The 12,935-nt window shown below is 40.0% G+C and overlaps 1 protein-coding gene across 2 annotated transcripts in view; it reads left to right on the top strand.

The window, feature by feature from the left end:
• The window catches only part of klhl29 (kelch like family member 29), a 242,224-nt gene that overhangs the window by 136,842 nt on the left and 92,447 nt on the right, over nucleotides 1-12,935 (top strand). The gene's annotated exons all lie outside the window — the stretch shown is intronic.

The following is a 12,935-nucleotide window of genomic DNA, read 5'->3' on the forward strand; positions in this document are numbered from 1 at the left end:
CACTGCCCTCGGTTATGGGAGAAGCACATTAATTTGTGTGTAAAGTAGAGCCAAGATGAATGGAGGTTACACCCTCAGATGGGCTCGAATCTCAAGCTCCTCGTGTCACAGACTTATATGATAGGACGGGATTAATTGCCAAAAGTCAAATGCTGATGTGTTATCCCGCACATCAGCTTTCAAATAGGCCGTAATGTATTATCAATGAGGCTGAGTGTAAACACAGCAGATGTTACCAGGAAGCTAGTCAATAACGGATGTTTCTCTCTAATGAGAAGGCGTAATTGCAACAGGGAGAGAACTCCAAAACAGCAGCAGATGCGCTGCAACATCTCAGCAAAAAAATCCCGAAGAAGTTCAGCAGCATTAGCCTGCTAATGTTCACCGTGTGCTCAGTTATCTGAGCGGGGAGTCAAAGTTTTTTCCTTACCCACAAACTTTTAAATGGGTTTGATAATGCATGCAGGGCATCTAATAAATACTAATGACAAGACCAGACATTAGCAAGAATGGCTCCCCTCTCCAACTCATTATTCAACAGAGTTAGCAGTGGCCTTAGCATGTAAAGATAAATAATTCGTCTGTGTCTTAGACAAATGATAATGGCCTGCATTGCAATCAAGGGATCTTTGTAGGCTAGTGGTGCTCTATGTAAGCGTGATAGCCCTTCCTTAGCAGCAAGATAGAACACTATGAGATGCCGAAACCGCAGTGTGCCATATCCCTGTTAGGTTTACTGAATGTATTTTTTTTTTTTTTCCCCTAGAAGCTGCGGCTCTGAGTTATGGTGTTGATTATTATCATTATTCTACTACAGTGTAGTCTTTGTGCCCACTCTCCGTTCTCAGATACAGCCATTTTTGTCTAATGCAGTGCAACTTTCTGGAATGTAGGATTAAAAAAAAAAGTGTTGCTTTAGAGATTTAAACTTTAGATTGCAACTTTACAAGGGCACACCAGCCATACATACTGTAAGCATTGAAGCATGCTGGACACAATCAGAATTTGTGGGGCATTCCAGTCACCTAACAGATTTGTTTTCAATCCCTGGAGAGAGAAGGTGAAAGGAGGGAGGTGGAAACAGAAAGCGAAGCAGGAGTGTAAGAAAGGGGGGGGGGGGGGGGGGGGGGGGGGTGTCTGATGAAATGCAAAGATTACTCGCCTGACTCCACTGTAGGCCGCAGAGGCTCATCCCAGGCGTGCAGTCTGCTGAGAAGACTCCCACATACACCCTAACCCCGCCACTAACCTTTCTGCTTGGACTGCTATGACTTTCACAAAGTTACCCAGTAAACACACATCTTCTGTCTTCAGGGGTAGATGTGACATTTATCTTAAGCTGCGCTGGTGGCATGGGATTTTTTTATTTTTTTTATTTTCATGTTTGTGTGGTTATACTACTGTCGTGCTGTTTAGAGGCAACCTGCAAGAAATGTAGCCCACAGAAGCAAGCAACACAAGTAACACCCATGTGCAATGCTCGTAAAGAATGCCCACAAACCAAAACTCATAAACACAAGCAAAGGTGCAAGACGAGCTGGGCAGCACATCGGCATTCTCTCGTGCATACGCTGGCGTCTGTGCTCAGCCACCGAATGTGAAGAGGAGGAAAGTTGCTTTCTCAGCTGAGCCTGCTGGGCCCGGGCTGCAGTTGGGGCAGTGGAGGAGAAAGTAACTTTAAACTTTTAATGAGTACTTAAGTGGAATTTGCACTTTATTTTATTTGAAGTGTATTTGTACTTGTATATCAGTACTCAGAAACGTAAAACGACTTCACAGCTATTCTTAAAGGGAGCATTTAAAGACCAGTGATACCTTTTTTATTTCCCTAATGGCTCATTCTGGTTGTCTTTTAAAGAGTACTTCATCCAGAACTTTGAACTTTTATTGTTGGTATTAGGCATTACTGTCAAGGCAGCCGAACTTTTTTTTTTAAATAGTGGTACAACCTGTGAAGTTGACACTTAGTCAAGTCCCTCATGGATATAAAGGTTGAGGTTTCATTTCTGCTTCTGCAGTTGTGTCCATTTGCAGAGGTATTTGCCTGCGGAGATCTTATGGAGAGGAGTTTTCAAGCACTGCAAACATGCTCCCGTAACGTCCTCCAAAATCCCAGCTGCACCGTGCTCTGCATGCATGACGCCGTGTGTCGGTCGAATGCTGATTGGTTGACAAGTGGGTCGTAACAGGAAAGGGAGCGACTGCAGAGTTCACAAGGAATAGGAGAAGTGTGTGTGTGTGTGTGTGGGGGGGGGGGGGGGGGGGGGGGGGGGGAATGAAAGATGAAAAAATACAGTATGAGAAGCGCAGACAGTGGCTGCTGTGGGCGCTTTTCATTGTTTTTAACCTTCGGTTTCACCTCAGGTCTTTGCATGTTATAACTCTGCTCTTCTCCATGGTTGGCTGATGGACCAACAACAGCACAGGCGTGAGTAGCCCACACACCAGCTGTACCACATATTTTTGACCCTGCCCCCATCTGGCAGCAGATGCTCTCTGCAGGTGGACGGGCCGTCCGTAGCTGCCAACACCTTACCACCGCTCAACCATAATTTCTCCAATTCTCTTCCATCCACTACATTGTGTTTGCTGCATACAGCCCCACACTAACATCAGAATATCTGCACCATATTTGATACCACGTGCGCATAAGTTGTGCTATTTTTGGATAAAACATGATGGTCTACAACATTTAAATGAAAACTGATAACACCAATTGTATTCACATGCTTCATGTTTACCCTAAATATGAATTCAGCTGGTTGTGAATTGGCCTTTCAAAGCTTTCAGATACATAGAAATAACCGTGTGGTTTTAAAGCAGCAGCAGCACCATTATTGTTATAGCTTGAGTGCAGCTATTTCATAAGCAAGCTACTAAGCAACATATCACTCACATTTACAGTTTAAAGCAATTCAAGTGTCTCAAAGGTTGTTTCAGACTGTATTTACAAAGTATATGTCTGTATTTATATAGTCATGCTGCTGGGGGAGAGGAGACAGTGCATGGCTGAGACAACCGAGGAGTGTTATGCTCACCAGACACTCTAATCGGGAAAGAAAATCACATTAGCTCCGTATCTGATGCCTCTTATATTTCTTCAGACAGACCGCAATGCACGACAGTCCACGGCTGCAGCGTAAAGCTTCTATACGCTATTTCTTGGTGTGTCGCAGAAGAAATTTCAAACAGATACATGAAAGTGCTAACTCGTTATAAAGTGCACTACATAAGTGGACAATTCAAACACAGCCCTGGATTGTCACCATAATGGCACTGACATGTTCAACTTCCACACAGCGCCCCATGTCGGTAATGCCTCTGTAATCACCGGCTGTGCTCCCTTCAATCATTACCCGGTAAAGTGCACCCGCTCAGTAAACTGCATTGTGAAAGTTGTTTCACGTTTTTTTTTTTTTTGTTTTGTTTTTTCCAGTTTTGGATAGCTGTTCACTGGGTATTAAAAGACTAAAAAATAAATTAAAAAATGTGCCTGGGGGGGATAAAAGTTCCAGTCTGGTGAAAACTCAAAGTTTAGTTTTTGAAATACTAGAGTAGACAGACTACCTGACTTCAGGCCTGAAGACAAGTCTGGTATTTGTTTTAGTCATGATGCTGTCCTTTAAGGTCAAATCTCAATCTCGGTGAGTGTTTGGAACTTAGGCGATCCAGTAGAAGTGACTAACAGAAACCTGCCTTTGTGCGTGTGTGTGTGTGTGTGTGTGTGTGTGTGTGTGTGTGTGTGTGTGTGGCTCTCGGTTATTGTGTGACTAAGTGTGACACATGCCCGGTTTGCTGTTCCAAAAAAAAAAAAAAAAAAAAAAGAAGCATGGATTCTCAGTCAGCCCTCTCAAGGTGAAGCACAAATGAAATGCAGTTTGCACAGATGCTTTGCGAAAGGTTCCATTCATACTGATATGCAAGATCTATGTCCAGATGATTCACTTCACCCATTTAGCCTTGTTTTTTTGGGGGGGGAGGTCCCAGCAAGGTTTACGATGTGGGTCATACAGGACCCTGGTCCTTGCAGCATTTTCTGTAATAATAAGTTAGGAATTTAATTAAAAGGGAAGATGGAGAAGTGTTGCACACCCACTCAGTTCTAATCAAATCCCCTCTAAGCATACAGTATGTTATCTACACCGGCCAGCAACTCCTCATAAGCACAACATTGTTACTAGGATTATTCTCTCATGACTTTGTCTTGCCTAAAGTCGAGTGAGCACGTGCACGTGTATTTGTGTAACCGTACAGCCGCATGTGCGTCTGCATGAATGCCTCTTTGCCTCAGCCCTCGTGTGTCTTGCACAATGGCAATGTCATCTGTCGTGGGCCGGATGAATTACTCAACCCTGAGTTGAGTTTGACAATGACGTCCTCCGTAATGCTGAAGCAGAATGCTTGCTAATCTGTGATACAGTAGGCTGCAGCCTGCTTTTTGCATTTTTACATCATAGCATGCTGCTAAAAAAAAACAAAAAACAAGACAAAACAAACCCCACATTGGAATTTTGCCTCTTTGGCATTATGACAAATAAACCAAGCCACCGTTTCAAGGCTTAAGCTTGGACTGAGTGATAAAAGGTGGACTTTTTTTTTAAGCTTACAAGCATGTATTTCCTAAAGGAATTTTATCTCTGTTCCCAAAAGTTCTCGGCTTTTCTTGCCTTAAGTTTACAGGACCAACTTATGATGGAAATATTAAGGCGCGGGAATCTGAAAAGTGATGGATTTGTGAGAAATCCTGACTTCCTAGACTTCTGGGGTTATGAAGCTATTGATCCATCCAAATTGTACAGTCAAGGGCTGTTGTCAGAGAGTTCGCCTGGTGCCTCAATATAAATGTAAATACATCTGCGGGCCAAAAACACAATCCAGGATGTTTTACCAGAATTATTCTCTACACTGACTGTCTTCAGCTTGTAACTCAGTAACTATACTGTAGTGAAATGCCTCTTGTGATTGGCTTTCATCACATTATTGTGAGTTATCCCAGTTGCACACCTTTTGCCCGCTCCCAGCGGAAAAACGGAAAAGCGAACCATCGTCTCCTGCTATATGGAAACAGTTAATTTGGATAATTACTTTATAATTATTACTTAATTCACTGTTCATCACATCTCATTAGGTCGTCTTTCTGGCCCACTCACTTTCTGTTCTGAACTAACATTCGTTTTGTGTCTGACATTTTCGATAAAACTGCGAGCACACCAACCAAAAAAATTAGTGCCGCGCATCCTTCAAGTGACGTCGGAAACATCAGAACCGGAAACATCAGACTGCTCAAATAATGCCAGCGAGGGGTGAAAGTGTCTGTGACATCCGGGTTACTGACGTTTGACCTTTATCGCATCCAAAAACTGTCATAGCTGGTGTCCTTCAGGTTTAGTGACGAGATTTAAGTTGCAGCAACGCGTTGGCTGTGAGCTATGTGTCTGTTTACACATCAGACCTGCTAAAAAATAAACCCAAAGCCTGAGGAGGCTTACTTGGACTTTTCTTTAATTAAGCTGTCATCAGTCCGTCCTATATATGTAGAGAATTGTTTAAAATCATTAAATGTCCAATGATATGCTTGGATCAAGAAGTCAAAACAGGTTGCAGACATTATGATATTTTCCACTTGTAAAGGGGTTAAAGTTGAAATTGTGTTTCCATTTTTCGGGGCCTGTGTACTTGAGTGTGTGCTGTATTTCTGTTTTCTGATTAAAAACAGTTGGTCGGGAGTGTAATATTGTGTCATATTTTGAGCTGGTTCAGAAATAGCAAAGGTATCATGCAGTGGTAATGTGTAAAGGGATGAAACACACACAGAAAGAAGAATACAAATCTATATACATCTTTGATGGTTTTATGCCAGGATTGCAGTCTGTGTTATTACACCTGCTCCTTTTGTTTTTCCCTTTGAGTCTACGTGGCCTTCGTGTTATCTGACATGACTGGGTGACGGGTATTGGCAGAGCAGCCAGTATTACTTCAGTACCTCTACAAGGTTTTTAGACCTGATTTTGTTGATATCACACTTTCTTGCAATTTTTAGAATGGATGCTGCAGAGGGTCTTAGATTTTTTTTATTTCAATAGGAAATGAAAATAGGCAGCATGAGGTGATTTGTTTGCTCAGTTTGAAATTATTTCAGCGCTCCTTTGAATTATTTTGGAACATAAGTCATGTCCCAGTTAATCCTGTGGTGCATCTGTTGTAGAGCTCACTCTAGTCTCATTAATTGCAAAGAGGAAAGATAAATTAGTTTGCTTTATTCTTTTATTCTTCTCATTTACCAAAGTGAAATAGAGAAACTTGCCAAAGCCCTCGTTTCCAAATCGGCTCTTAAATGTGTCGATTTTTAAATCAAAGTTCTGCTTTAACTCTGATATTAATTTGATAGGCTAATTTTTGTGGATACTGAGAGTATTCCTGCTTTTAAAAATGTAACTTGTTAATAGATGTTGATATCATAAGAACCTCCTGACGGTGCTTTTTTCTAATAATATGCATGTACTGAAGTAAATGGCAAGAATAGGTTTAAGCTCACAGCAGTTTCTTGGGCAACCACATCCCCCAAAGGAGAAAAAAAAACTCCATAAAGTATTTTTTTTTTCTTGTGGCTGAAGTAGCTGCATCAGACAAGAAGGAGAATCTTTGAATTGTAATGTCATAAATTTCAGCACTGAATGTAAATTTTAAACCTCCTGTGAACTATATCCAATTTGACTTATGTATTTCTGCTGGTCTCAGAACAGTGTCATTGGCAACTTTTTCCACATCTGTGTACATGCTAAGAGCTGTAGCAGTATTTTCTTTCTTTCAAACTTTGACCAGATATTGCAGTGCCTGAAGGAAGGGGGCACGATCCCATGGACAGCAAACAAGAGCACCTTATTAAAAACCAGTGTATGACCACTTGTCATCTACTGTTCCCCCCACGCTGGGCTAATGAGGACGCCACTGCACCAGCCAGGACCACAGACATTTTTTGTGCTCTCACAAACACCAAGAATAAGAAGAAGAGTGCCTGACATCCTGTCACACTGTTCCACCGGGCCAGTGGATGCTTCAGGGCCTGTTCTTTATGTCCTTCCTCCTCTAAGCCTGTGCTTGTATTTGCTTTAGCCTAGTTCAACTGGTGCCAGTTGTTTGTTTGCACTTGTGTATTGGACTAGAGGGTATATGTAGAGGTTAGAATATAACGTGCAGGACAGAGCAGCTTTATGCTACTCCAGGTCGTTTTTTTTTTTTTTTTTTTGGCTTGTCTATTGTTGAAGGAAACAAAGGCTCAGGCAGCGTCTTTGAGGGGGTGCAGGTTCCTTTCCTTTTTGGCTGTGGTGTCTCCCCCCGACCCAGTCCAAGCTTGCTAGCAGCAGTGCTGGGGCTCCAGTAGTTCAGTTCACCAGATACGAGCAAGGGAAATACTAAAGCACCCTCATCATGGACTATTCTCCAAGGCTATATGGTGCCACTGCTCTCCTACAAACTGAAATCAGGACAGCTAGAGACTCAAGGGGTCTTGAAGATTTCTGATGCTTTGCTTGAGCTGCTTTACTGGGAGGAGGCACAAAAAAGTTGAGACGTCTGAAGAAATGAATGTGGCGGTGATTGTTAGAGGTATGTTTAAGAGACTGTTTAGAGAAACTGCTTTTGAAAGAGATCCATGGTAGATTGGGTTACACATGAGATTTGATGGCTTTTATGTAGGCAAAGAACCATTTATTCTGCAGATGGTATCTTAGTATCATGATAGTGGTGACATTTTGCATCTGCTAAACACTGACTGGGGCCACTAGGGTTTTTGATTTGATTTGATTTTTTTATGGTGGTGTTAAGGATTGCATTTCCTAACAGATGGGACAAATATCTTTAAAATATTGTGGGAGTGCCCCCTTTTTATTTTTTTTAATTTGGCAGTAATACATTTTTTAAAATAAGGAAATATTTTGTCACCTTTTAGACATACCCAGCTGCTAATCTGAAATCAAACATTTTTTAAATTTTTATTATTTGTGTTATTGCTATTATTTGTATTGAAAACAAAAAAGAACCAGAAATATTTGCCTTAAAAAAACCCTAAATATCCACATTAAAATCTGAAGATATATTTGCTTACATTTGGTATTTTAACAATTGAATAAATTTAGACAAAATTGTTACTAAGACAAAAAGATATTTTCCCAAAGTAACTAAAATGTAGACCAATTTTCCCATATTACAAAAAAATGTGATCTTTGTTTTTTTGCCCTCCCACTTAAATACAAATTTTAATAAATAATCTTTTTTTTTTGTGCACATGCTTATTTTTTTTATTACAACCAAACTGATTGTAGGACCATAAACATGTAATAATAGTTAGCAGAATTTATTAATGGAAAACCTTTTGTAAGAAAGCAAAATGTATTTGTGGTACTTCTATAAAGAAATTATTTAATATTTCAAAATTAAATAAGTGTAGCAGCAATATTAAATTTGATACAAATTTTCATTTATTTTATTCATATATTTATTCATATATTATGCTGTTAAATTTCTCTTGGATTTTGCTGCTCAGACAAATAAATGCCTGATTGATTTTCAAAAAGCGTGATCCCACAACATGAAAAAATTTAATGCATGTTTTTCTTACAAAAATGTAATTAAATAATTGTACACATGTGACTAAATATTTTCCTAATGTTGGAGCATGTATTACAGTGCTTGGAGGTGAATTTAAATGAGCAAGGTTTGGCTCCAAAAAGAGAAAAAAAAAAAAAAAATCAGTCATACAAAATATTCTGTAACAGACGCCTCCATGACGTCACAGCAGACAGTGAATCTTTTTGGCTTTTGTACCAGAGGCTGCACAATAGAGAGATTACAACATCATCCAACAATCTGTGCTGACAGTGAACTTTTAACCATCATTCTACCTTGAAATGCCTTGTGTAGGTGTTTTTAATTTGTGCAGTCAGACTGAAAAGTGTTTACCCTGTCAAACTCAGAAGGGATAAAAAAAAAAAAAAAAAGCTTTTTGATTTGGATTCTGTCACAAAAACTCACAAATCCATGAATACACTATTAATATCAGATCATTTAAACATTTTTTCCCATTCTAATTACACCATTTCTTAATTCCCCCTGACACTCTCATGTGTTGTTTGTTGAAGGGTTTCAGGAATTCTGTTCCCTTCAGTGGTGAGACTTTTTTTTTTTTGATGGAGCCTAACACTGCGGAAGCTTTTTGCTTGGAAAGAGCTTCTTTGTGTGCTTATGAACCATGCACTTGGCCCGCTGTTCTTATTCTGCTGTGTGTCTCTCTCTTTGAAATTAAATTTCTCAAACATCCCTGCTTATCAAAAGGCTTTTGTACAAGGAAGTCCATTTTGATCAGTTTTCCTCAGTCCAATCTACTCTGTGAGCACACGTCCTCTTCTTTTGGGTGTTAAACTGTGCTTTAATTTTTATCCTGCAAATCTATTTTGATTAGAATTGCTTATGGTGTTTATATAGATTGTATTTATGCAGTTATTTGTCATTATAACCTCTTTTTTTCCCAAAGAGGTGCCCATTGAATGATGTTTTTTAGTTTGAAAGCAATAAGATATAAATTCTTCAGTTGTTTTTTAATTGGTTTCAGCACCTACATTGAAGATCATTTTAAGTGGTATTTCATTTCTATTTTAATGTGGTTGGCTTAACAAAAAATATAATAAATTTTGGATCAATTCAAAATCTACAAAAACTGTGACAGTGTCTAAAATACAATTAATTTATTCGTAAGTGTAAGTCTTTGCCATTACACATCGCTAAAAGAATAGCTTTGTAGCTCTATCTTATAGCCACATTGAAGATAAAAAGTAATTTCTTTTTGCAGAGGAAAATGATCATGCACTGCCTCTAGTTAAAAACAATTGAATGTTTTTGTCTACTGAAAGCTAAAGATGGCGATTATGGCAGAGTTGTACATTGACTTATTGATCTGCTAGCATGGTTTTTTCTGGGTAATTAAGCTACGAGTCTCGGAGGGAATTGATCGTTGAAAGTTTAAAAAAAGAACAATAAAGATCAGAATGAACACATCAGTGTAATTACTGCTGCACAGCAAAGAATCAGTCAGTGGACAGATATGTGTACGATTATATGTTCATATGTTAGAAATCAGAAAAAAAATCAATGCTTCAGAGAAGTAATTACAATATTATATATTATAATTACTTAATAGATTATAAAACTCACTTTTAGTTACATTCATTGTATGTACTGTCACCTGTCTTGAGTAATGGCCTTCTTAATGTTATCCTCTTTTTTTCCCCCAATATAGTTTAATCAATATTCTTTTTTTTTTTTTCACTTTGTTAGTATATTGCTGGCTTACTTATCCATCAAAGATAATGCCAAAATAATACATTATGATGATAAAAAATTATATTTGTATGAGCCAAGCACTAAAACATTCGATCCACTGTGATTTCAGAAACATATCTTAACACCTGTGAGTTCAATTTAAAATTTAAACATTTTCTTGGCACGAGAAATAAATAGAGGGGAGTTTATCCTCACCAAAGTGTGACAGACGTCACACAGCAGCCGCCCCGCTTTTGCACCATTTTGCTTTTGCTGTTGACTTTTCAGATAATTGCAGAAAGAAGGTCAAGGAGTTGGCAGGCTACTCAAAACAAACTGAAAATAATGTAAGATGATGCTTCTTAAATAATATATTTTTGTTTAAACACAAAATGGTGGGTCTGCAAGGCACATGTTAAATACATGTAGAACCCCAAAATGGCTCCAACTTCAGCAACCAATGGTGTGCCGAGTTGCCCCCCCTGACGACTGCCTATCAGCAGCTCAGTTGCTGATTACTACACCTTATAGCAGTGCATTCTGATAGGTTACTAGAAATCACACCCGTGAACCCAATTGGCCACAGCGCAGAGATATTTGACGGTAGAGTTACTAGGCTGAACAGCACTGTTCGTACCCCTTGTGCAGTGCGTCAACCAATCGTGAACCCCAGTGAAGGTCCAGTGTTATTACTGTGGATTACTGAAGGGCAGGACATGCGATCACTGTTTCAAGTCCATGACATACTCAAGAATTATGGCACGTTATACCTCTTTAAGAATTCGCGTGCACTTCAAACTACCTTTTTTATCCATCTGGTGCCACCCCGTCTTACAGAGCTTGACAGTCCTACAGAGTATTGAGACGTCTGGTGATTCAAAGATACTGTGGTTCCATTGAGCACTGCTCTGCCTCACCACACTCCAAGCCAAAGCTGAGAATGGGGACGCCATGTGCAGTTTCATGGTCCCCGGTGGTGATGAGTTGTTCCGGGGCGCTCACTGGTCCACCCTAAAGACACTATAATTAGCTTTTCCATCAGGCATTCAGGTGTATCTGCATGGCTCAGAGGGAGGCGGCCATTGTTTCCTGACAAGTGGAGTTCTCTGTTTCCCTCTCTCACTTTCTCTATTCTGGATGGTATACGGTGTGGCTGATTAGAGGTGAGAGGCATATCGGTCGCTGGAAATTCACTAATGCAAACTGCAAACTACTGTGTATTCGCTATTCACAGTCCATGCCCACACAGTAATAAGATAGCTGGCCAACTGACAAGCAGCAGTGGAGTGGAGAGTGGAGAGAGATGGATGAAAGACAAGGCAAATGGCAGCCTTTGTGTTTACGGGCGAATGTGTATGGCTTACTCTAACCACCGCAGCTGTGCATCTGGACATATTGTTCAAAAATTGCATCTCATTATTTCTTCCCCATTTAGTATTCAGCAAGTTTAATAACTTGGTCATTTTCTTTCTGGCCATTAATTCGTTGATGTGATAACTCTGAAGGATGCGCCGCTCAGAGAAAAAGGATTTTTACTAAAGCACGCTTCTGAATTGCACCTTATTTGTCATGTGTCTTTATACTGTATAATTTCTGCTTCCAAATTAATTCAGAGCTGAGCTCCCAGTGTCAGACAGGAGAATGGAAGGAGCTAAATGAGTAGATATTCCAGCCAAAGAGAGGGGCGAGTGTCATTCCAGGTTAATTAAATCCCAGCTTTGAGACGTGAACACGGACCTCTTTGGGGATGATGATATATAAAAAAAAAATCCTCTTATTTCATCTTAGGTGTCACCAGTACAATCATAAGTCTGATCAGTGTCCCACATTTCATGGCTATGCAGCTGTGTGGAGCACATGTTTGTTCATAAACACATGCTTCTTGGTCTTGTTGCAGATCGACAAGTGACTCAACGTTCCCATTGTTCAGATTGTTTGTGAAGGTAGTGTGCAGATTGGCTTCAAGAAAAGGGAGAATTTATCTCCTTTCTTATCTAAATCATTGTATATCTCTTATTGTGGCTCTTGTCTCTTAATGGAGGATCTAGCAGACTGTGCTTTGCACCAAACAAGTCTTTACTATGCCTCACAGGCTCTGTTATTGCTAAGACGACAGTACAGAGGGCGGCTCCCCCCCCCCATAATCGTGATGTTCCACATTATGGTGTCTGTAGCTCGCTGTTTGGATCTCAGTGTTCTCTTTTTAGTGGCATTCTCGATCGGAGATTAACAACCCAGCGGTGTTGGTTATCCCTCCTAAAGCTGTAGAATAAGTTGCTAGTCTCCCGCTGATTTTCACTCTCAGCAACCCCTCATGGTGCCTCATTAAGATGCAGAGAAATGAGCGCCTCCAACCCAACGCTACAGTAAGGCCAGGATTAAACACGGCGCTGCTACGCCACAACTCACACTGTACAGCGGCCTTCAACAGCACATTGGTTTGCTCCAAGCATGTTTCCTCAGAATGTTTTGTCCCTGCTTTTCTAGTGTGTTTCTTTTTTTTTTATTATTATTATTTCTTTCCAGAGATGAAGACAAGTATGGGTGTGGGTGGGTTTATTTTTTTTTTTCCTTAAAAATTGTGTAATTGAGGGTGTTTTGGGACTTTGGGATAAGCAGTT

This window comes from Archocentrus centrarchus, chromosome 24 (assembly GCF_007364275.1).
Source record: "Archocentrus centrarchus isolate MPI-CPG fArcCen1 chromosome 24, fArcCen1, whole genome shotgun sequence".
In the NCBI taxonomy this organism is placed as follows: domain Eukaryota; kingdom Metazoa; phylum Chordata; class Actinopteri; order Cichliformes; family Cichlidae; genus Archocentrus; species Archocentrus centrarchus.